The sequence below is a fragment of the Mustela putorius genome, unplaced genomic scaffold (genome assembly GCF_011764305.1).
Source record: "Mustela putorius furo isolate JIRA1106 unplaced genomic scaffold, ASM1176430v1.1 tig00000179_pilon_pilon_pilon, whole genome shotgun sequence".
In the NCBI taxonomy this organism is placed as follows: Eukaryota; Metazoa; Chordata; class Mammalia; order Carnivora; family Mustelidae; genus Mustela; species Mustela putorius.
In genome coordinates this window covers 15,287,080-15,313,249 of record NW_025421305.1, presented here as the reverse complement: position 1 = coordinate 15,313,249, position 26,170 = coordinate 15,287,080, and the positions used below count along the sequence as shown (strand labels likewise).

The following is a 26,170-nucleotide window of genomic DNA, read 5'->3' as shown; positions in this document are numbered from 1 at the left end:
TGATGTTCCTGTGTTTATTTATCCTCTCACTCACTGAAGCCCGAACTCTAACTGAAATACATATTTACTGAACGCCTGCCTGTGTGGCATCCTGACCCCCTCCCGGCTGCCTGCGGGCGCTGCACTCTACTGTCCTCCCTGCTGGAGCCGCTGGCGGGCACGCCCCTCCTCGGCTTCCCAGACTGCCCAGTCTGCCCTCAAACCGCTGCTGCAGCTGCAGCCGTACTCTCCCTCATTCAGGCAACCAAGAGGTTCCAGAGTCTCCATTGGAACAGGCAAATTTGGGTACACTATGCCCAGTCCAGGAAACACAAGCCGCTGCTCCAGGAGTGCAAGGTCAAGTTTCAAGTCCCTGGCCAGCACATGAGACCCTTTGGTTATGGCCCTTCTCATGCAGTGCTCTTGCCAAACAGAATGGGCTACACACACACACATGCATACACATGGCGTTGCGGCGCTAATCACTCTCCCTCACCAACGGTGGTCTCTGCTCACCCTTCCTGTGGCCAAATCTCATCCATTCTTCACAACACAGGACGGGTAACGTCCTGCCACAAAGACTTCCCAGGCCACCCAGCTGGGAGTCCTCCAGTCCTTCTCCCTGAATCTCTTTTATGGCATGTACACCTTAGTTCTTTATCATGGTCATTTTAAAAAAGGATTGTATTTATTCCATAGAGAAAGAGAGGAGGAGCAGAGGGAGAGGGACAAGCAGACCCCACACCAAATGCAAAGCCCCACGTGGGCTCGATCCCACAACCCTGACATCCTGACCTGAGCTGAAACCAGGGGTCAGACACTTAACCAACTGAACCACCCATGAGCCTGTATCTTGCTCATTTTTATACCTCTTTCACCCCCTTCATCTACACTTAACCCCACAAAATCTAGCACCATCATTTTTATACCCCTCAGGAAGATCTATCATGTGACAAGTACCTGACAATTATGTATTGGATAGAAAGATGTTTTACAATTTGCTACCATTGTACTCTTAACTTCGGTATGTTATTACAATACTTTGTTAAACAGAATAAATGTGGTTTTGAAATGCAAAATAAAACTCAGTATACAAAATCTTTTTTTTTCCAGCTGATTTCTATGAGCGCCAAGGACCACTTCCATTGTGATTATGGGAAAGAAACAGCCAAGATTCAATATATTTTAAGTATGACTACAATATGTTTAACTATTGTTGGCTTATAAATTTGGAGTAAATTGCTGTTGAATCATAAGAAATATCATGATTGGCTTTACATGCTTTTATCCAAACCAGTGGAGGTCACTCCAGCAGCAAATATGCAAGCTTATTCTTGGGAAGTTTTAAAGCTTATTTTTATTTTGTTTCTAAGGTAGGGTTTTCCTTGGCACTGGCATAAATATTATTAAACAATGAACACAAATAAAAGCTTTCTTTCACAGTGAGCCATAATTTAACTTTCTTTCTAACTGCCAGTTGGTCTTTGCTGGCATGAATGATAAGTGTCCTGGAAACAAGGAGATCTGGGAAGTCTTCGTTTTTATTCATTACATCCTTTGCTTGATTTGATTCAACACCAGGAAACTCTGCACATTTTATCAATAATCCAGAAAGCATTTTAGTCATCACAAATGAAATTTACTCATTAATCTATAAACTTCTAGAAATTTTCCTGAAGATCAGAAGTGGGCACACATATTTTAAAGCACAACGCAATAAGGTTCTTAGTGACTTTTCAGAGAAAAGGTAGTTTTCTATTTTCCTATGGAGAAAAAAATCTGAACACGCAATACTAAAATGGACGAAAATTTGAGCCCTCCTTGGCCTAATCAAGAGTAAAGAAACCTTTTTAAATGTGAAAACCAACTCAGTCAGTTAGTTTGGTTTGGGTTTCAAGAATTCTGGTAAACATTCTGACTTTGCGTGAGCAGCGGACTTAGCAGCAGGAACACCTCATCCCACTGAAGGCATACGGAATGTGTTATGTTTTAGAGGAAGGGAGGAAGCCCAGAGTTGATAGTTTCACATCAAAAACAAGCTGGAACATATCAGTCATAACAAAATAACTAGACTGTAGATCAGCTAAGAATATAATCTTGTCATGCATGATGATTTAAAGGCAAAGCATAATGCACCCATGGGCTCTGGAAAGCTTCCAAAATATTTTTGGTTTGCAATGTAAGATTTCAAAGGAAGATACTTTATTTTCACAGTTGATGCTCCTGGTATGACATATACTCCTCAAATGAAGACCACTGTCTTAACTCTGAATCTAACTGGAATATATTTTAAGGATTTCAGCTGCACTGCTACCAAATAAATCTAAATAAATCTAAATGAATGTGGTATGTGTAGATTAAGAGCAGGATTACGACCAATAAATTGAAATACTTGATTATAAGCCAGACTTCTAATATTTATGGAGAAAGTTACACTTACTTTTTGTATGTCATGAAATAAAAATACAGGCAAGTTCATTTTCCAAAAGTCAAACTTGGTAGGAAAATAGCTGTGTCACTCACATACAGACACCTGTCGCCGCTGCCGAGGGCTCCCATTAAGTGACACTATAACACGCTGCATTCTTGGACATAAGAGGAAATCATACAGGAGAAGGTAAATGAGATTCCTGGTCCCATTTATTTATCCTTTCTGTAATGTGTGGTAATATTATTTTTGGCAGGCAAAGAACCTTAAACTACTCAAACTCTGAGGCAGAAAACAGCATTTAGGAGTCTATTTCACAAATGCAGTGGGAGTCATTTCCTATGTGGAAAATACACTCATAAGTGATTCAGAAGTTCAAAATAGTCCAAAATTATGAAACTGGTGCCACGTCTGGCTGATTCAGAGAAAGTTTATATGGAAAAAAGCTCTGTGAGATGCCCCTAATGAGATAAGAAAGGAGGTGATAACAAAGAAAGGAGAAGGGTATGTACTCGTATCAGAACCCAAGACAGTGAGATACACTCTAGACTACTTTGGCTTCCTTGAAATCTTTTGATGTATCAGAGCGTGGCAGTGTTGCTAGACTCAAAGCAGAGGCCTAGTTGGAAGAACACATTTAGAAACAGGGTACATCAGAAACTAAGATTAGGTCATGGAAGGTACAAGGGCTTCTTGACATGTTAAATGCAGCGTGTCACTGAGCTCAGCAAATACCACCTCAAAGCCTGGGGACAGAACCCATCATAGCTGGCATGCTCCACAATGAGTCCACAATAAGGCTCATCGAGAACAAACCATCTTTGGCACATTCGCTACAAACCCCAAAGGTGAAGGCGCTTAAGCCTCTCTAGCTGCCTATGACTGTCCTTGGCAGGGGGACTTCCGGGTTGTTAGCCAGGATGGACCTCATAGGTACTGACCAGTAAGAGCTCCAGCTTGGCAGCTGGGACATGTGGTCACAGCAAGCCAGGTGTCCCGATGCCCATCCCAGGCTATCACACATGTGCCACATGACATGTGCTGCTACATGCTGGCATCCACAGAAGACCCAGGATGCTATGTCTGGGGGAGGGGGAGGCTAAACTAACAGCAGCCACTGGCCACATCCTCAAGCCCATGCATCTGCTCAGAGCCACCAGAGAAGCCGGGCAGGGGCTCACTTCATAAGGGACATACTTATAAAGCAGGTCATTGTATCAGGGTTTTGAGTTATGCTAACAATAGCTTACCACCACCATGACCTCTGCCTTCAACAGAAACAGACAAGAGGTAGTCATCTCAATATCATTAGTAATATCCAGTACTTAGATTTGCAAAGACCTGTCACAGGACAATGAAAGATGAAAAGAAAAACAAAAACAAACAAACAAAAATGGGGTGGGAGGGTGGAACCTGGAGAAATGGAACCAGTGAGTCATTTGCTTCATTCCTGAGTTAAGGCATCTACTGTGTCTGGTCACCGAACAGTCTTGGCCTCCCTGGATATCTCCAGAAAGGCCTAAGTATGACCCTTATTTAATAACCTCAACTTAATAACCTATTAATTCCCTCATACAGCAGTACAACATCACCCTGAGCCACAGAAAGGAAACACTGTACATTCCCCCGCACCATCCCTATGGGATATTATGCAACTTGGCACTTATTCCTTCTTCTGCCAGTGGAATGCCTTAGTAACAGGCATCCACACCCTGCTGGCTTTGCAAGGAATCAAATCCAGCGCCAAGGATCAAGTTTAGAACCCCTATATAGAAACAAGTGGGACTGTCACAAATCTCTAAAATGATCTCTAAAGCTAAAATGTATTTCTTACTTAGATCAAAGAAGCCTAACTCTTAGGAATGACTGCTTTTCCTAATCTCTGATTATATTTGGAACAATGGCTAGAAAGACTGCCCAGGATAACTGCGGCTGAGCTCAGATTCTCTGAAGCCAAGAGGACATGAAAGATGCTCAGTCTTGGGGCATCTGGCTGATTCAGTCACTGGAGCGTGTGACCCTAGATCCAGGGGTCATAAGTTCGAGCCCAATGTTGGATGTACAGATTACTTAAAAATAAAATTTAAAAAAATCAGATGCTCAGTCTTTGCTCCTATGACATTAAGTTCCTCACATTTTTGTCAGACTAAATTTTACAAGATCTCTCAGCATTATCTCTTATGAAGGGGGTAGTATTTACAGAGCTTATTCTCACAGCAACAAGTAACTGTGTATCCTTCTCAAGGGAGCAAGGAAGAAGCAGGGGTGAGAAAACTGAAGGAGAAAGTCCTGGTGCTCACGTCTCGGTTCTACAGCAAAGCCCCTCAAGCTGGTCCAAAGAAACCTGAATCTTAATTAATAAAAAAGCACAAAACACACGGGGTCACAAGAAAAAAAAAATTTCTGATCCCAACTTCAAAGCATAAAACTAATATTCCATTGGTATAATACCTTTCTTTTTTTTTTTTTTTCTAAAAGAAACCTGTTTAGTTTCTTTCTTTCTTTTTTTTTTTTTTTTTTAAGATTTTATTTGTTAGAGCGCAAGCACAGGCAGACAGAGTGGCAGGCTAGAGGCAGAGGGAGAAGCAGGCTCCCTGCTGAGCAAGGAGCCTGATGTGGGACTCGATCCCAGGACGCTGGGATCATGACCTGAGCCGAAGTCAGCCGCTTCACCAACTGAGCCACCACCCAGGCGTCCCGGTATAATACCTTTCAAAAGGCAACTAAGTTTGTGTATAGTAATACACTTTCACTTCTGGATTCTGTTGCTCTGTCTGAAAAGCTCAACTGTGCATTTGCACAGTCTCCCTAAAAGAGCTTTTATTTCTAATAAGTTCCTTCTGAAAACCTAAATCCTGGCGTCTTTGATCAAGACTGACTTCAAATAGAGGGACAAGTGGTTTCTTGATAGCCTGAAAATTTTCACTAGATCTCGGGCATCATAGTAAGTCTACATACACCTGGGCCGGAGGAACCAAGAGCATCACTTACACAGCAGACCTCACCCAGGCTCTGTGCAGAGCATTTCTTAAAAAATCAAGTACTCCTACTTTCAAGTACGAATATGGGAATAAAACAAGTTCTCCCCACTTGGCTCTGGAGGAGACCAATTATACAGGAACAGGAGGTATGAATCTCAAATTTTATAAGTTATCCAAAAGACAGATGCTAATAACATTGTGATTTCAGGTTTCATCTGCTCTTTCACTGAATGTTTAATGTTAATATCTTGAGACTTCTTCTTTAATATGAAAGGTTAAATAATAAAAGCAGAGGAAAAGTGGGGAATAAAGCATTTATGAGTAAAGAAAAAAATATAGTTCAAGTTATTTTAATATTTTGTGAATCAACTTTCTTTTCAAATAAGCCCTTGAACTTGGAACTCAGACTGGATAATGTGGGTCTTAATGATTAACACCTGTACTCTAAATTGATACCTACAAGCTAATAGTTTGATAAATGAAAGCTAATTATTTTATTCATGAAAATAAACTTAAGTCATTAATTTCTTGGCATAATTCTTTGATATTTTATTAAATGACTATTTTAATTTTATATTTCATTTCTGACCATGTTTGAGGTAAGTCTTTAGGAGACGGTGGGGCAATACTTTACAACTTCGAAATAAATCTTTACCATGCTAAGTTCCAATCACCACTTTCTACTTTATTCTACCACTTTAAAGTATGGCTCAATTTTTTTTTTTTTAAGTATAGGTTTGTTTGTTGTTTTATTTTCAGCATTCCTGCTATTAACATATACTCCTACAGGCTGAGAGTCCTGCAAATGTCTTGTGGTCTGAGATCACGTGGCTGCCTCTGGCAGCTGGGCCTTCCTCTCGCCCCCATTCCCGCATAGGCACCAATACTCAGACATGAAATTGCTTCCCTATCACTTGGCCATTTTTCTAGTTCACATTCTTTAGTGAAACCTCAAATAACCAAACAAGTTCAACAAAAGTTTACCAGAGCTTATGAATATAGTGCTCATGGCTTTTATTCTGCTGCTGTCTAATGAGCCCAGAGAAAAAGGGTAGAAAGAACAGCTTGGTTAATATAGGGGTCAAATTCCCCCCCACCAAAATAGTGCAGGTATATGGGAAGTGGACAATGACCACAGAGTTGAGGTGGTGAGTTTAAGACATACTCACCAAATAACAGGGAAGAAGGGCAGCAAGGCAGAACTCGGGCCATCTGAGGAGAACACAGGGAGCTGAAGGGAGAGGACGAAATCTATCACTGAATCTAGGAAGGCAGCGGGGAATTTGGGGGTTTTATGCTGTCATCAAAGAGAGGTCCTCTTGGTTCCTACACCAATTTACTGGCAGCAGGAACACAACTGGAGCAAACCGTGTCCCCCAAGAGTCACCATAGGGCTGGGAATTAGAGTTCCCGTGCACTGTGGTTCTCCCTGAGATTTCAGCTTCATTCTCTTCTTATGATCCCTAACAGCCATTATAACCCTGGATCCCACGGCCGTGGTTAAGGCGTGTGACTAAGAGCCTGTGAAACACAGGGAATTGCAGGGGTCCCAAGTGGAGAGACGCAGCAGGGTCCTCAGAATGCCACAGCACCTGCCCCCAATACCTCCTGCATCTGGAATGGCCACCTCAGTCCCTCAGGATCTGTCTCCTCCCCCTGCAGGAGAGAGCCACCAGATGGTCTCCCCAGTGTTACCATAGAGCAAAGTAAATGTGAGCTATCAGTTCCTTTGTGGCAGATATGTTTTTTTGTTGTTGTTGTTGTTTTTAAATATTTTATTTATTTATTTGACAGAGGGAGAGAGAGATCACAAGCAGGCAAAGAAGCAGGCAGAGAGAGGGGGAAGCAGGCTCCCTGCCAAGCAGAGAGCCCGACACGGGGCTCGATCCCAGGACCCTGGGATCATGACCTGAGCTGAAGGCAGGGGCTCAACCCACTGAGCCACCCAGGTGCCCCTGTGGCAGATATGTTATCTTCTGGACAATTCAGGGAGAAATAGCGACAGGCTTCCAATGGGAGCAGATACTCGCTGCTGCTGGGACACCCTTAATTTATACCAATCCCTGAGCAGCCTTTATTCAGTCTGAGGATCACTGGAGGGACAAAGGAAAAATGGGTTTGAACCATAAGTTAAAGTAATACAAGGAGATTAACCCGTTTCTCTTGATACAGAGACACTCCCATGCCCCTGAGAAGGGCTCCAAAAAAATCCACTACTTTCTTACATAAATCCTCACGTTGGGACAAACTGCCCTCAGCGTTGAGTTCTGAACCTCATTACCTATGTGCACTGTGCTCATGATGCTGGCTCCTGTGAGAGCTGCAAAGCTGAATGCTGTTTCCTCAAGGTTACAGCGAAAACCTCCTTTTCTCCTTTTCGACTATGGGCTCAGGGAAATCCTTCTTTCCTTTGATTGCCTAACAATCAAACAGCTAGTTTCTGTGCCTGTACTGGATATTTGCGGGGTCATAGGGCTTCTATTTTTGTAGTTGGAGTAAGTGAATTAAAGCTGTTTATTAGCACATCAGGTTCACACCTGACTCCCACTCCTCTGACATAGTCTCCCCCTCCTGTACTACTACCCAATCTCACCCACGTGCTCCCTCTGGGATAATTCTCTTCCTGTTGATTCTATTTTTTTGGTATTTCCTCTGGGAGGTTATGTGAATGGTAAATACTCTTATTTTATATATTTTAAATTTTCTTAATTTTGTTCTCCTCCTGAAACAACAGTTTAGGAAGATACAAGATTCTACACACACTGTCCTTTTTTCTTAGCCCTGCTGGATTATTACTTCCCTGTCTTCTGGCATCTCAGCTGCCAAGGACAAGTCTATTAAGGGAAACCTTTCCTCTCTCTGTTGTACAATTCTATGTCTAAGATAGTTCATGTGAATTGCCTTTATTTGCTGTTTGGTCCCTGGCATCCTTCTGATCTGCTGCTTCTTGACCTTCATTGATTCTGGAAGACTTGGAGTTGGTTGCCTAGCCCTTCTTCCTGAGCATCCCAGACACACTCATCTATAATCTTTGTGAGAAAGTTCCAAGAGTGGATTCAATGTCCCAGGTTTTGCTCTGTCTTCCTTAAGAGATGCTTTGTCACTGAGGTTTGCAGGATCATTTTTGAAAGAGAGGTCATTTTTGTTTTGTTTCGACCTTGTTCTCCTGACAACTGTCTTCATAGCTGCCTGCACTTAGTTCTTCTCCCAGCCTGTGTTCACGTACATACTCTAAGAGAGCGTGGATATTAGCATTTTAGAGCTTCAGTTCTATGGTGATATCAGGAATAGAACAGAACCAGCAGACAATCTGCCTTCGTTTCTGGACAAACCATGTTTTTATCCCACTTTCTTTCCTTGCTTCACAGCTTCTAACACTACGGCCCCAACACATGGCAGAGCTAGTGACTTTTTGTGTCTAGTCACAATGGTGATGGAAATCAGGTGGGGGAAGAAGGGTTCTCGCTTCCACTCCTTCCTACAAGCAAGGAGCCTGGCTCCATTGCCCCTGTCCCAATAGCCAAGGAGCCCTCGTGCACCTTCCCACTGTGGTCAGGAGACTGGTTGGCTCACCATTCCAAGTTCCAGTCCGATCACAACTTCTTATCTCTGAGCACATTCTGATCTTTGAGGTGTTCATCTTGATCTTTGGGTTGGCTGTTGTCACTTCCATTTTCTCTCTTCTGTTCTGTCATCAGCATGTGGAGGATGGTGTGGAACATCAGGCCTACGGAGCGGGAGCCTCACTGACCAGGACTCTCCTGGCACCCAGCGTGGTGCCTAATACACAACAGGTAAGTGCACACAACCCAATGTTGATGGAGTCTTGAGTCAGCATAGCACAGCATCAATAGTCATTGTGGCATATATGTTTTATTTGCTTTGATTAAAAATAGCCATGTCTGGGGAACCCGGGTGGCTCAATTGGTTAAGCCACTGCCTTCGGCTCAGGTCATGATCCTAGAATTCTGGGATCAAGTCCCGCTTCGGGCTGCCTGCTCAGTGGGGAGTCTGCTTCTTCCTCTGACTCTCTCCCCTCCCATGCTCTCTCTCTCACTCTCATTCTCTCTCAAATAAATAAATAAAATCTTAAAAAAAATAGCCATGTCCACGCCAGCCACACGAATGTGACAATTTCCTATATTACTCATAACAAGCTTGAAATAGTTCTAATTCTAAAAACACCAGCGAGCTAATGGGTATTCTCTACATTTAATGTATTATTGATGACATGATCCTAAGAAAAATGTTTTTCGGATCTGAAACTGAAATTTACATGAATCGGCTCAAATCCATTTAGCCAACATCATTCTCAATCCCGGAACACCTGGATGGCGCAAGCAGTTAAATGTTTGACACTTGGTTTTGGCTGAGGTCTTGAAGTTGGTGTCCTGATCTCAGGGTTGTGATCTTGTGATTCTGGAATTGAGCCCTGCATTGGGCTTTGTACTTGGTGTGGAGTCTGCTTGGGATTCCCTCTCTTCCTCTGCCCCTCACTTCATGTGCGCTCTCTCTTTCTCTAAAATAAATAAATAAATAAAATCTTTAAAAAAGAGAGAAAGTAGTAAGCCATTCCAAGAAGCTTTTCTACAGGAAGTGTGTAATGTAAGGAAAAACAGTGTCTCCCAACCAATCCTGAAACCATCAGGATAAAATACATTTGCAAAGCATAGCATATAAATACCACAGGAAGAAGAGTAATAATCCCCAGGAATTCTCAAAAAAGAAAAAAAAATGAAGAAAAAGAAAGAAAAGTTCAAAGAATAAAAATTTTTCAGATGGCTTCAGCACTGACTAGGAGAAAATGATCTTTGATTTTTTTTTAAAGACTTCCATTTATTTAACATGGAAATATTTTTGGTACAGAGAAATTAAATTTATTAGTTTGTTGATTTCAAAATAAATAATGCTTAAGTTGCCACTGACTTATTCTCTGGGCATCACGCAGCTGCTCTGACTGATAGTTTTACCTTCCAGGAGAAAAAACACACTGCATGCAAGTGTGTCATTCTGGTTCGAGTTAGTTTCATTCCCGCTATCACATAATATATTGACCATGTATTTTACAAAGAAGTCTTTGGTTACTTCTGAGTAAATTGATAACCTGCAAAGCTGAAAGCCTGTGGTCACTCCATCGAAGTACAAACATCACTTTCTTTTAAAACTCTGTACATTCCAGACTCATAATCTCTTGACAGCTGTGCTAAATCATCAAATCTTTAAACCACCCTGTCTTCTGTTGGAAATGACCCTAGTGGTCGTCTTTCCTATAGAATTCCTGATCCTCGGCTGTTCCCTGATGAGCCTGCTGATACCAGCGTCCCTGGAAGGCCCATTTAAAACTCACCAGCAGATTCCAATTTAGGGATGTGCATTTCTAACAAGCTCCCAGAGGATGTGGAAGCTGCTGGTTGGAGAACCTCACTTTGAGAACCATTGCTCTAGCTTCTTTCTTTCCCCTTTCACGACATCCAATAGAGTTAAACCAGTCCTCCTCAGGCCAGACATCAATGTAACAAGCAGAGCTGTCACATGAAAGCTAAAACAACTTCCTTTCCTCCCTTAGCCCCTCTGTGAATCAGATTCCTCGTCCATCTCCACAGCATCTCTTGTCCAACCAACCAAACCCTTTCACAGCTCTGACTACCTGTGATCTCACTCGGCTAGAAGGCTCTCCTTATCTGCCAATAAATGGTCACTCTTTTATCATTTCTTATTCATTCATTCAGTACAATAACTATTTATGAGTCACCATACTTAGTGCTATGAAAAATACTGAGGTCAAAACCAGCTATAATTAGCCTCAAATCAACAAATAACCCATGACTCCATATCTGTCTTAGAAATTAAATTGTTTAAACAAGCAAAAAATAAGTTCCCCCAAAGCATTCTGAACTGGTTTTTCCAGGAGTGGAAATGGATATGTGGTATATCTAGTGTAGTCTCTTTCCTGGCCCTCTCATAACTTAGTATCTATTTTATTTTTTAAAGATTTTATTTATTTATTTGACAGAGAGAGATCCCAAGTAGGCAGAGAGGCAGGCAGAGAGAGATGAGGAAGCAGGCTCCCTGCTGAGCAGAGAGCCTGATGTGAGGCTCAATCCCAGAACCCTGAGATCATGACCTGAGCTAAAAGCAGAGGCTTAACCCACTGAGCCACCTAGGTGCCCCTTAGTATCCATTTTAAAGAGTTCTAAAGAGTTAAGAGTGTAACAAAGATTCCACTATGTATATGCTAAATTGATTTGCAACCTCATGCTGTAGGCTTAAGAAAACTAATTGCTGGTAATTACAAACTCATGCTGGGTATTCTCTCTACATAGAAGGAAACTGAAGTATTTGAGGGCCTGAGATAAGCCTGCCATCTTGGTATTCCTGGAGCTTAATGGCACAGGACAGCTCAAGATCTAGACAAAAGGATGAAACCACTCCCTGCCTGCTATATTTTTCAGATGAAATATTTTTACAGACAACACCATGGCAATATATATTCAGTGGTCATATATTACTCAGCCTTTTGAACCAAACATTTTCCTAATCCTCAAAGTCCTATGAGTACATTTTTACTCTTCTTACTCGTGCTTAATTTTTAAATAATATTTATTCATTTTCCAGTGCAGATCTTAATGAAGTCATTCAAGTTATCCAAAACTAATAAGCCCATGGAATAAATGGAATTAGTAATGATAAAGGAAGCTTTCACACAGACCCAATTAAGTCAATTTTATAATTTTATTAAAGCATGACAGAAGAGCCCATGTAAGTGCAATAAAGTTTAATGGAAACTCAGTCTGGTCCTAAGAGTGGGCATCACAGGCAATGAAAGCATAACTTATAAATAAGAAACAGTCTTACAAAAAGTCTCTATTTCCTCAGAAATTAGGCAACATCTACCCATGTTCAAATTTATGCACTCAGAGCTGTGGATAGCTAAACTGATGCTATATACTGCTTGTACAGTTTGCATTTGAAAAATGAAGTTATTTTTAATTAGCATTTCTAAGCCAAAGTTAATGGCTGTTTGAAAATGAGGCTCATTACATGATTCTGTAAATGTACTCGTAATAACTGACATTACCACGCAGCTGTATAAACATATTTACCATGACATTTTTCTTTTACCGCAGGTGTATATTTTCCATTCTGAACATTAGTAATATGTATCTCAGACTAGCCTGGCTTAGTAGTAACACTGAAGGGAAAAAATATTTCTTAAATTATTTAACTATTTGTAGAATAAAATGTTAATCTCACAGAACATATGTCATAAATACATCTTATTTTTGTATTTTTCTGCTCCAACTTACCCCTGAAAGGGTTTATGGTAGCCATGTAATTCCTTTTTTCTTTTAGATATATTAACAATAAAATCTTCATCTAAAAGTTCAATGAAATCAGCCTCAAAATAAATAATCTGATTTGCATGACCAGCAGACATTACTTGCAACCTGAGTATATTTTGTGTTTTTCTAGTAACACAATAAAATATTTTTAAAAAGGTAAAATATTCCATAATATAATCAAATAACTAGGAATCATTCAGCAAGTCCCTGAAAAAGCTAAAGATAAATTACTCTCTCTAAATTTAATATAAAGTATCACATTAAGAGGAAAGGTTTCAGGAATGAACTTTTAGCCTTTATGAACATCAAGAATGGTAATGTGTTAGGTGATAAAAGTCTACAAATATTTTAGCACAAAAGAAGCATATTTGATACCGTTCTGAACCAATGGCTTAGAAACAACTTACAATGATCACTTACAAGCAGAGGTTTAGGAAACTCCCACAAAATCTATCTAACAATTCTGAAGCTTCACTCTTGGAGACTACTTTTTAGTTTTGGAAAAATAAAACTGATTAAAAACCTCACACTGGCAAGTAATCAAATACCTTCCATGTCTCAAGTGATTTCTTTTTTTTTTTTCTTCTTTTTTAAAGACTTACTTATTTATTATAGAGACAGATGGAAAGAGAGTGTGAGCAGGAGGGGCAGAGGGAGAGGGGGAGAAAATCTCAAGCCGACTCTGCACAGAGCACAGGGCTGATGCAGGGCTTGATCTCAGGAGCCTGAGATCAGGACTTGAGCCAAAACCAAGAGTTAGATGCTCAAAACAGCCCCCCCCCCCCAATGCCTACAGGGATTTCTAAAGATATTGTACCCTTTACATAAAGGACATAAGACTATTTTTCAGCTGGTGCCGAGTGCCTATTAGCTTCACCCTTCCTGAAGGAAGGAATACACAAACTTTTATTTTCCATAAAAGGGATCTGAATTGTGGGGAACCCAGCACACATGCTGAGTTCTATTAGATCTGAACATGAACAATGGAGGAGACGATGACAATACAAGATGTATTTAAGCACAAACTTGATGCTGATTTGTGCTGCTGTCTCATGCTGAGTGAGCGCCCAAACACACAGCTTCCAATACACAGGAGCAGTGCTCTTCCCCAGTCTCTGCACAAACACCCCTGGAGACTGGGAAGATCCCTGGCATCTGATAAATCCAGGATTTAGAATATTAATGTTTAGTATACCTTGAAGGTGATGTCAACTGTCTCTGGCACCTTACACAGTGCAGTTCAGGTCCCACTTCACCTACCATCTCTGCACAGTGATCACAAGGCAGACCAAGGAATAGGAGCTTGCAGGGCTTTTCTGTGTCCTCACTCATCCCAGAGCAGAAGCGTAGTAATTTTTGTAACAAAGCAATCTGCTATAGTCAAACATGTGCTCCAAATTCTTCCCACTATAATATCAGAAGATACATTTAAATATATATATATAATGCTACAACTTAATATTTACTGTTACAATTAATGCTTCTTTAGATCTATCAAAATACCGACCCACTTCTTTGATCATAGTGATTTTTGCCTCTCACACTTGCATCTGGGTTCAATTTTCCTTCTAGTTGAAGGATATAGTTCTGCAGCAATTTTTGGCAAAAATCTACTGATAGGACACATCCTCAGTCTCTGCAGATCCCGAAATGTCTTCTCTTCACTGTTACTATTAAATTATTGCCCCTAGAACTTTGAAGGTGTTAGCCCACAGCCTTCTGACACCTGCTAGGAAGTCGGCTGTCAGTCTTAGGAAGGAAACCTACCTTTGTCTGCAGTCATTGCTAGAATTTTCTTTTCGACGACTATTTCACACCTGGTCCTGGCTCTTCCAGCCTCTCACAAATCTGCCTCCATCCTCGTGCTGGGCTAATGACCTGGGTTTCTAGTTTCCCGGGGATACATGAACAATCAGTGTCCACACTCACTGCCAGGGGCTCAGCAGCAACTGCACGCAGGCCAGCTCTCTGACAGCTGCCTTCTCCTACAGATAAAGGACTCTCACGCATGAGGCTAACCCTACACTTGTGCCCTAGATGCATTCTCTCATATGCTACAGAACTCTGCCCAACACTTCTCACAAAATCTTCCCTCTCTACTGGCTCACCCCATCAGTTCATAAATAAGCTCTTAGTTTTTCTGTTTTAAAAATAACAAGACAAATATAAAACCTCCCCTCAGCTCACACCCAGATTTCCAGACAGAGCCCCTACCTTCAGCAACCACATATCACTCTGTTCTTATAATATTGGCTTTGATCACAGGTGAGATCATAGTCAAGTTTGTTGGGATCACACTGGGATCACTTGAGATCATGGTTCACTACTGCCATATTTATCTATCTTTAATTTTTCAGGTGAGTTACTATCCTGCCTTAAAAGTATGTTCTGGGAGGAACCATGATATCTTTTAGTAGATGAATGGGTAAATGAACACATGCACACAATGGAACATTACTCAGAGCTAAAAAGAAATGACATTTCAAGTCATGAACAGACATGGAGGAATCTTAAATGCTTATTACTACATGAAAGAAGCTGATCTGAAAAGGCTACATGTTGTACGAGTCCAACTACAGCACATTTTGGAAAAGGAAAAACTGTGGAGACAATATAAAGATCTGTGGTTGCCAGGGGTCAAGGGGGAAGGGAAAGATAAAGAGGTTTATGAAGGCAGTAAAAACACTGTGATAACAATAACAATAGATACACATCATTACACATCTGTCCAAATCCACAGAACGCACACCACCAAGAATGAGCTCTAATGAATACAACTATGGCCTCTGGATGATTACGATGCGTCCATGTAGGTCCACCTACCCTAACAAGTGTCCCATCTGGTGAGGATGTTGACAGTGGGGGAGACTATGCATGCATGGGATTGGGGAACACAGAGGAGCTCTCTCTGCCTCCCTCTCCATCTTGCTATGAAACTAAAACTGCTCTAGAACAAATACTACTTCTTTTTTTTTTTAAAGTAAGTTCTGGGTTATTTTGGTTATTGCTGTTTTCATTGAAAGTCTAACTAAAGTCAAGTTTCAGTCTTTCAGACTGATATACCATCCAGTTTGCAAATTTGTTGAAGGATGGGACTTCTTCATATTTCAATTCCTTGTTTGGTAGGATCCCCAACAGAAAAAAAGAAAACAGAAGCCAAGAACAACAACAAATGAAGGGTATGATGAACTGAAAATCCATTCACCAACTAGATTTTCTGTTTCCTGTCTCATCTATTGAGATAGATAATCCAAATTCCCTGCATTGTGTGACCATATATGGATGACATGTTTAATTCACCTTGTTTCACCTTGTTTAATTCTCATTCTTCCCAGGAGAATCAAGTACCATGATTATCTCCATTTCATCAATGAGAAAATGAAGGTTTAACAACACTGCAGAACTGACAATAAAGCCTGGCATCTGAGACCAGAGCCTAGACTCTTACTCACTGCACAGGTCAGTCCTAAGGACTCAGGCTTGTAAGGTAACGTGTGCTCTCAAACACATAAGCCCGTCAGGGTTTAAGGAAATAAACTACTAGAATTTTACTTGTTTTAATTAATCTTACTAACTTACCTAATGACAGAACATATACTATACTTTTTATTAAACTTTATTGTAAAATTAATTGAACTCTTGAAGTCAGAAAACTTTTGGGCATGTAAAAGCCATTACTTTTGGAAAAATTGGATTAAGGCAACAGACAGCTCTACATAGAAATTGACATTAAATCTCTTCTTGCTCTAGTTAAACAATCTAATTCCTTTAAGCCAAACAATATAAAATAAGGCCTTTACCCTTTGCAATGAGGATATCATTAAAATGGAGATTTTATTATTGAAAACTTGGTTAACATAAAAATTGTGTTTGAATGCCCACAACTTAGAAATCGTAGATGACAATTCATCAACTGAGAAGACATCTATCTTAGTCTTCATCTGACATCTGCCTGAGAAAATTAGATACGGAAGGCAGAGACTGAAGGAAAGCAAGTTACTTTTAAAACTGTTGTAGATATCCTCTTACTGTTAGAACCTAAGACTCTATTTTCTTGATTTCCCCCCTATGATCAACAGGTGAAAATTTCAGGAGACAGCACAAGGCAGTGGAAAGACTGTATGAAACATAATTTTTGTGCACTTCGGTTTTCTTGTGGCCTTATTGTACGAATCAACTGAAAAGTAAAGGTCTGTATTCACACCAAGCGTTATTTCAAAAAGAAGCTGCTCAAAAATGTATTTGCAACTTATTTTCTAAAAAGATATATAAATCTTTTCTCAGAAGCATCAAAGATTAAATGTCACAAAAGTTAAAGTAGCTCAGTGTTAGTTAATTGAAGTAGCTCAGTGTTAGTAACTAGTGTTAGTGTTAGTTACTTTGATAAACCAGATCAGGGCCCAAGTACACCAACTAGCTTGTTTAATTTAAACTGGTCTGAAAATCAAGCTCAGATATCAGGAGATGTAAGGGAATGAAAGTAATGTAATATGTATTATATAAGCTAACCCTGGAGGCAACTTCACATAGTGTCTATTAAAAATGGAAACTGTGCCTTCCCTGCCAACCCCAGTGGGCTGTTGGGGAGATCACGAGAGATGCCGCATTTGAAAAAGACTGGCGGCGGGGGTTGGGGGGTGATGCCTGGGTGGCTCAGTCTGTTGAGTGTCTGACTCTTGATTTCAGCTCAGGTGCCCCGAGATGGAGCCCACCATCGGGCTCTGTGCTCAGTGGGGAGTCTGTCTGCTGGAGATTCTCTTTCCCTCTGCTCCGCCCACTCACACTCTCTCTCACCCTTTCTCTCTTAAGTAAATAAATAATCTTTTTTTTTTTTAAGATTTTATTCACTTATTTGACAGAGAGAGATCACAAGTAGGCAGAGAGGCAGGCAGAGAGAGGAGGAAGCAGGCTCCCTGCCTAGCAGAGAGCCCGATGCGGGTCTCGATCCCAGAACCCTGGGATCACGACCCGAGCCGAAGGCAGAGGCTTTAACCCACTGAGCCACCCAGGCGCCCCGTAAATAAATAATCTTAAAAAACAACAACAACAGGGCGCCTGGGTGGCTCAGTGGGTTAAGCCGCTGCCTTCGGCTCAGGTCATGATCTTAGGGTCCTGGGATCGAGTCCCGCATCAGGCTCTCTGCTCAGCAGGGAGCCTGCTTCCCCCCCCCCCCGCCTGCCTCTCCATCTACTTGTGATTTCTCTCTGTCAAATAAATAAATAAAATCTTAAAAACAACAACAACAACAACATGGTTTAAGTGTTAGGCACTTTTTTAATTGAAAAAAAAAGTTTTCTTGTTATTATTAAACCAAAAATTCAACAGGAAGGGTTTCAAGACCTATAAATGACCTAGAAATTTTCATTTGTTTTTCAAGAGAAGCACTTTTCCTCCTCAACGAACATTCTATGCCACATAAAAATCAAGCTGATACTTCAATCATTGTGTCCCTCCCCCAACCATTGTATGAACTCGGGTCTTTTAAAAAATAATTCCCCTTCCCACCTCTGTAAAAGACATTCTGATCTGGTTTAAACTTTTATAATACATCAACTGGTACAGATTTTCTCCACTCAAAAAGATGTTTATATCCCTGAAGCTAAATTTCTTCCATGTGCTATAAGCTATAACCAACCCTGGAGAAAGCGACCAGAACTTTACAAATAAGGCCATTTCATAAGCAAGTTTATGTTTTTGCTCCAAGAACTCAGCTAGTGAGAATCAGATACCAATAAACCATCTGTAAGACATGCAGACACAAGGCAGGAAAGCAGGACAGCGCATGCAGGTGCTGCTGACCAGCAGCTGGAGACAGAGATGGGGGAACGAGTGCTCTCAGTACTCAGGTGACACAGGGAAAATTTTCTCCAAAGGAAATCCGAAAGGAATACAATCGTGTTTTTAAGGCACGTGTAGTTTAACCAAGACACCAAGTACTTGAGCCTCTGAAGGTACAGTCAAATATATATATAATAATACTGGTACGCACATTAAGTATATAAGCCATTCACTGAAAGTGAGAGCTATGGATGTTCAGAAGCTTTTCCTGGAGACAGCAGGGCAGACCTCGTTATTTCTCGATCACACCACATCTGTTAGGTGCAGCATTAAACCATTCATAACCGGCTCATGGAACGGCCTCCTCGAAGGGTTAGTACAACCCCCTGGAAAGACAGAACGGCTCCTTGCAAATTTAAGTGATCATATACTTTCTCACAAATACACAAAACTAGATGCTAACAGTATTTTAATCCTTGAAAATGTAATTTCACTTTCTTACTTTTAAACAGCTTTGTTGATGTATCATTTCCACACAACAACATGAACAGATTTCAGTGAGTTTTTGACAAATGGGTGGTCTCGGACACGTGACCACTACCACATTTGAGCTACAGAGTATGCCACTTCTTGCCCCCTTTCCAGCCAGCCTCCCGACTCCATGCCACTCCAGCCAGCACCGATTAACTCCTATGTTCATAGATGCCTCTTTCCCACTAGAACACTGACTCAAAGACTGCACCACAATGCATTTACACGTTCTGCTGTGGATACACGCCAAGGTTATTTCCAGCTTTTGTCGATTATAGATAGAGCTGATGTGAACACTCATGCACAAGTCTTTGTTTTCACTAACTGCGAAGCGATGGAATTGCATATGTGTTTACTCAGAGACTGGCTGTTGGGCATGTGGTAATGCCACGTTCCCACCAACTGAAAATGTTCCACTCATGCTGCTTTCTGTCCAACACTTGTTCTTCTCAGTCTTTCTTATTTTAGCCATTCTGGTGGTTGTAAGTGGTATCTTGCTGTGAACTGTATTTTATTTTATCTTTTAGATCTTATTTTTAAGCAATCTCTACACCCAAAATAGGACTCAAAACTACAGCCCTGAGATCAAGAATCACGAGCCCCCTTGCTATGAATTTTGAATAACTGAAGTGTCTTTTCAGGTCTGCCCATTTTAAAAAAATCATCTTATTACTGTATTATAAAAGTTCACTAGATCTTCCAGATACAAGCTCTTTGTCACACATTGTTTCACAAATATTTTGTCCGACTTTATGGTCTTGCTTTTTCATTTTTTAGATAGTAACTTTTGAAGGCGAGAAACATGTACAGTCTTGAAGTCCAATTTATCAAAACATTTTTTTAATCGTATGAATAGTGATTTTCTCCTAAGAAGTTGTTATGGTCTAAATGTTTATGCCCACCCTCCCCCCCAATTCATAGTTACATCCTAATGTGATGGATTAGGAAGTGGGCCTGTAGGAGGTGATCAGGCCATGTGGATGAGGCCCTCAAGAATGGGATTAGTACCCTTAGAGAAGAGAGCCCAGAGAGAACACCAAGGAGAATTTCATGTTCAGGAGGATGGCCCTCACCTGACCACGTTAGCACCCTGATCTTGGACTTCCAGCCTTCAGACCTCTGAGAAATAAAGTCTGTTTTTTGTAAGCCACCCCTGCCTGTGCTACTTTGTTACAGGGGCTTGAGTGGACCAAGAAATCTCTGCCTAACCTAAGTATACAAAGGCTTTCCATGATTTGTTCTATAAGATTCAGGTTTAGGTTTTACAACATTTAGGTCTATGATAGATTTTTTACAGACCTTGTGTATTTGCAGTGAGACAGAGATCAAGGTTATCTCACCTGATCCCCACGAGATCCAATTAACCCAGCATCACAGGTTGAAAGGCTAATGTTTGGCACCTCTGCCAAAAAGCCAATTGGCTATATACGTTTGGGATCTATTTCTGGACTCTTCATTCTGTTGTGTTTATCTGTTTGTCTATCAATCATGCTCTCTTAACGAGGAGAAGTGGACTTTATTTCTTCTGTCTTGGTATCAGGAGTCAGAAGCAGAGCAGCTGCTGATGCTGACACATCCCTTCAACAAGGAGTAGTAACAGATTGAGAAAAATGGCAAAAGTTTTTATTTTGGTATTCTTTAAAAAGGATCACTTCTAGGGGTGCCTAGGTGGTTTAGTCGACTAGTTGAGGGTCTGACTCTTGATTTCAGTTCAGGTCATGATCTCAGGGTCATAGGATCGAGCCCCCATGCAGGGTTCTGTGCTCAGTGGGGAGCCTGCTTGAGATTTTCTCTCCCTCTGCCCCTCCCCCACATGCACACACCTGTGAAAACATATGCACATGCACGCTCTCTCTCTCTCTCAAATAAATAATAAATCTTGTTTAAAAATGGTCACTTATTTTTTAAAACAATAAATATAAGCCAAATGTGTTATGTGCTTAATGTGTTAAATTAGTAATGCTAAAATGTGTTAAACTAGTTTTCTAAGTTGACTGTTATTCAGTAAACTATTTGGAATGAATATAGAGGCAAAAAAGCACCAAGGGGGCTAGCTCCATAAAGGGTTGTCAGTAAGCCTTTCAGAATTTCCCCCAAATGCTTTCCCTGATCTTCAGCTGGAGAGTGCTCCCTCAGACTCATCCCTGGTCAGCTCTCCCCAACTATAACCACCCTGCCCTGGCCAGCCAGGACAGCCTGCTTGGCCATGATAACCAAGAGGTATGAGTTCACACTTTCTTTAGAGAGAAAACAGAAATCATCTTTTAGATTTTGAAATTCATCCATATTTCCATGCATCCTTAGTTCCTTCCCAGGAAGAAAAAAGGAAAGAAGTGTCCCTCCTTCTTTGCTGTATTCTCTACCCATGTCCTTCATCTTAGCCTCAGTGTCTCACGTGGTGAATCTGTGACATTTCTGAAATCAGAAACTGGGATCCCCGAGATTCTCAGTACCACACTTTAGTCTGTATTTTTTCATACATTTATGTTTTAAATAACAAGCGACAGAAATTATACACGGTGAATAATTTTTCCAAGATAGAATTATATTAAAAGCTTCAGACATTCCCTGTAACACAAGATATTTAGTAACAAAGGCATGGATTATTATTAACCACCAACATATTATAATAAGATTACATATTCCAGTAACATGTAAAAACAATCTATACTTCACAGACATCTAATAACAGAAAATAGTAAATAAAATGAACATAATGTAAATGTCCAACAAGTCATTTAAAAATTAAAAGATATATAAAAGTCATCATATTTTATTTTTTAGTTTTTTTAAGTAGGCTCCACACCCAGGGTGGAGCCCAACATGGGGCCTGAAATCATGACATGAGACCGAGACCTGAGCTGAGACTAAGAGCCAGATGCTTAACTGACTGAGCCATCGAAGTGCCCCAAAAGTCATCTTTTTTTTATTTTATTTTATTTTTTTTTTTTGAGAGAGAGCACGAGTGCGGCAGAGGGAGAGGGAAAGAAACTCCCACGTGGACTCTATGCCCACCTTAGAGCCTGACTGGGGCTCGATCTCACAACCTTGAGATTATGACCTGAGCCGAAACAAGACTCAGATGCTTAACTGACTAAGCCACCATTTTTTTTTTTTTTTAACGAAAATCATCATTTTTTATTTTTTTTATTTTTTATTTGTTAGAAAGATTTTATTTATTTATTTGACAGAAATCACAAGCAGATGGAGAGGCAGGCAGAGAGAGAGAGAGAGCAGGAAGCAGGCTCCCCGCTGAGCAGAGAGCCCAATGCGGGGCTCGATCCCAGAACTCCGGGATCATGACCTGAGCCGAAGGCAGAAGCTTTAACCCGCTGAGCCACCCAGGCGCCCCAAAAGTCATCATTTTTTAACAAAATTTTTAAAACACACAAAACAGTGACAGTCTTAATCTCTGTTTCATGACAAATGATCCAGACACAGAAAAGTTTCTTTCATTCTGCACGGATGCAAAAAAAAGCACCAAGGGGTCTAGCTCCACAACGGGCTGTCAGTTGTGACAAATGGGTGGCCTAGGCATTTGGGTATATTTTGCTTCATTTAAACTCATTTCCGTTTTTTGTTTTCTTAAAATCCAATATAGTTGACATACAGTATAATACTAGTTTCAGGTGTACAATATAGTGATTTCACAGTTCCATATGTCACCTGGTGCTCATCATGACGGGTAAACTCCTTCATCCCCATCATCTTACCCCCCATCTCCCTCCAACCTCCTCCCGGGTGAACATCAGCATGTTCTCTAGAGATAAGAGTCTGTTTCTTGGTTTGTCTTTTTTTTTTTTTTTTCCTTTGTTTACTTGTTCTGTTTCTTAAATTCCATACCCATCCCCCGCCCCCAATTTCCTTTTTTAATGGTGAGATCATTTTGCCTGCTTACCCTGATTTTGGTTTTGCTAATGAGGCCAGTATTGGGTCATGAATTCAGATTACAAATCAGTTTCAATCCCACAGTCACACTCACAGCTTTGTTCTACTCAAGTACTAACAATAATTGCAGCCTGTAGCAAGTATCAAGTCCTGGAAACTGTCAGCAAACATGAGGTAGCATTCCAATAATGTCATTTGAATCTTCTAGAGAGGGAAATGGCATAGCATAGACCCACAGGTCCAGACCTCCACTTTGCATGAATCCTGGCTAGTTCTTAGAACACCACTCCTTGGAATCATACAAAGTGATGAAATATATAATGGTCTTATTAATACTTATTTTGTGGGGTTTTGGGGGGCTCAGTCAGTTAACTGTCTGCTTTAGGTAAGGTAATTATCCTAAGGTCCTGGGATTGAGCCCCGTGTCAGGCTCCCTGCTCAGCAGGGAGTCTGCTTCTCTCTCTCCCTTTGCTTTTCCCCCTGCTTGTGCGCTCTCTCTCTCAGATAAATAAATAAAATCTTTAAAATAAATACTTTGTTTGCAAAAACGACTCACTGTTAGCAGCAGACATGACTAAGAATACCATGAATACATGTAACAGCCAAATGTAACAGGAGAGTGTGAATTTTTCCTTCCTGCATGCTCCTGTCCAGGTTCCCAGGAATGTGTGCCCTGACCCCTGACACCTGCACCCAGGTTTCCTGCTCTCGCTAAAGATTTGATGTCAGCAGGACCCTTTGAATCACTCTGTGCCTTGATTGCTGATCCTTAATTTTTACAGGAGAGTTACAATATTTTCCTGATTTCCCCACCATTTAGGGGCGGGGAAAAGGACATAAATTGTGCAAGGTATTTTCATCACCTGCCCTTCCCATTCCCACTGATTTCCTGCTCTTGGCTTCCAATCAAACCATTCTGAGCACTGCCTTCCTTCCCCTCTCCCCTGCTACTGCTCAGTACATTTACTAAGTATTCTTATGTTGTAATATAAATGTAAAGATGTATGTAAAGATCCTTACTAATGATTTACTCCTGCTCCTCCTCAACACACAACAGTCAGGTTTCCACTCTCACCTCCCACAGAGCCTGGTTTTTTACCTCTGCTCTCTTCTCAGTTCTCCTCCTCCTCCACCTCCATGTAGCACCTGCTGCCACTAATCAGTCCTCTAACTTGGTTTTCTGAGCAGGGCTCCATCCAGGTACCTCCTGCTGCCTTTCTGTAGGCTGCTTGGTCTGACCTCTTCCTCCAGTGAAGGTTCCCCCCACGTTCTAAGGAGCCCAGGACTTCCATCTGAGACACTATTCCTGAGTGATTTCAGCACACTCTGACCCAGGATGCCCTGACCCCCAGGTCCTTCCTGCAACTGCAGCCTTGCTCCTGACCGACAGATACAAACTTAAATCTGCTGGATTTCAGCACCTGGAGATGGCAATCCTGCTTTCTTTTAGGCCATGTTCAGGGCACATGCGGCCTCTGCACCTGTCCTATCGTTAGCATGTCCTAGGGCCACCTCACTGCGCTGGCTCTCAACTCTGTCCTTCAGTTAGCCAGGCTTCCTTCCAACATGAGACCTTCACATGCTGTCCTCCCTTCCTAAGAAAAAAGTCTTCCCCTCCCCTCTTCTTCACTTGGCCAACAGGTGTTGTGAGTTGCCATGTCCTTCCAGATTCACACACTGAAGTCCTAACCCCAACACCGCAGAATGACCTCATTAGGAAGTAGGGTCAAAACCGAGGAATTTCTTCAGCTGAGCTCCTATGCCTGGTGTTCTGATATAAAGGGGAAGCTTGGACACACACACAGGGAGAATGCCTGTGTCAGCATGAAGGCAAAGATGGGGGTGATGTGTCTACAACCCAAAAATGTGAAAGACTGCCCACAATCACTAGAAGCTAGGAGAGAGGATGGAAGAGATTCTCCTCAGAAGCCTCAGAAGGAACACCTCGATCTCAGACTTCTAGTTTCCAGACTATGAGACAATAAATTTCTGCTGTTTAAGCCACCAGTCTGTGACACTTCATATGCAGACCCTTGGAAACTGACATACCTAGTCGTCATTCAATCTTAGCTCAAATGTCACCTACTCCAGGAAGGCCTCCCCGTCTCCCTCAAAATGAACTAGTCCCCACCTCCCTCACTTACATGGTCTCACTCTACTCTTCCTTTGTGGCCTTTATCTTATTTATCTGTGTGATTCATTACACTGGCATTGATCTCCTCTAGTCTATAAAACAGACTATGTCCAGGTCCATGGCTATTTCTTTCTGGCCTTGAGGTCCTGGCCCCAATCTGAAGTTAGCTCAATCATCTATGTATGTACTTACTTACTATTTGCTTCTTCCTCCACCAAGCATGACCCTCGCCTGTAGAATTGCGCCAGGTGTGTGGCCGGTGTGCAGTAAGCTTGCCCTTCCATAGACAACTAACCCCAGAACCCAGGCCTGCTCTGCCCACTGCTGACTGTGTCCCCAGCGTACAGTCACACAGAAGGCTGAAAAAATGACTGAAGGAGCCTATGTAGTATGGCGGGCATTGTAAGGATGCTGTAATCACTTAAAAACAATGAAAGTTTGAGGACTATAACCTTCTCTTTATTAAAGAAAATCTCGTTAAGCACTAATACATTCTTCATCAACTCATTTCTGCTTTCCAGCTGATATTTAATATTTAAGAATATTTGCCAACAAAAGAACTCAAAAGGCACAGCTCTTAGCTATGATTGATCTCAAAATGATTTAAATTCGTGGACTGAAGATTTCAAAACTTTCAACAAAACCAAAAGACAACTGACAGAATGGGAGAAGATATTCTAAAATGACATATCAGATAAAGGGCTAGTATCCAAAGTCTATTAAGAACTTATCAAACTCGGGGCACCTGGGTGGCTCAGTGGGTTAAGCCTCTGCCTTCGGCTCAGGTCATGATCCCAGGGTCCTGGGATCGAGCCCCACATCGGGCTTTCTGCTCTGCAGGTAGCCTGCTTCCTCCTCTCTCTCTGCCTGCCTCTCTGCCTACTTGTGATCTCTGTCAGAAAAATAAAGAAAAAATCTTTAAAAAATAAAATTATCAAACTCAACACCCAAAGAGCAAATAACCTAATCAAGAAATGGGCAGAAGACATAAACAGACATTTCTGCAAAGAAGACATCCAAATGACAAACAGACACATGAAAAAGTGCTCATCATCACTCAGCATCGGGGAAATACAAATCAAAACCATAATGAGATACCACTTCACAC

General features: G+C 41.3%; 1 protein-coding gene across 11 annotated transcripts in view; it reads right to left on the bottom strand.

Annotated features, from left to right (window-relative positions):
* DISP1 (dispatched RND transporter family member 1) overlaps positions 1-26,170 on the bottom strand; it is a 174,214-nt gene that overhangs the window by 61,204 nt on the left and 86,840 nt on the right. For 4 of the 11 annotated variants that reach the window (XM_045076689.1, XM_045076687.1, XM_045076683.1 and 1 more), the window contains one exon: positions 18,721-18,895. The exons of 5 other annotated variants lie outside the window; for them this stretch is intronic. The gene's annotated coding sequence lies outside the window, so the exon portion shown is untranslated. Of the gene's footprint in view, positions 1-6,557; positions 6,620-18,720; positions 18,896-26,170 lie in introns of all 11 variants that reach the window. 2 more of the 11 variants (XM_045076688.1, XM_045076682.1) reach the window with 1 other exon arrangement.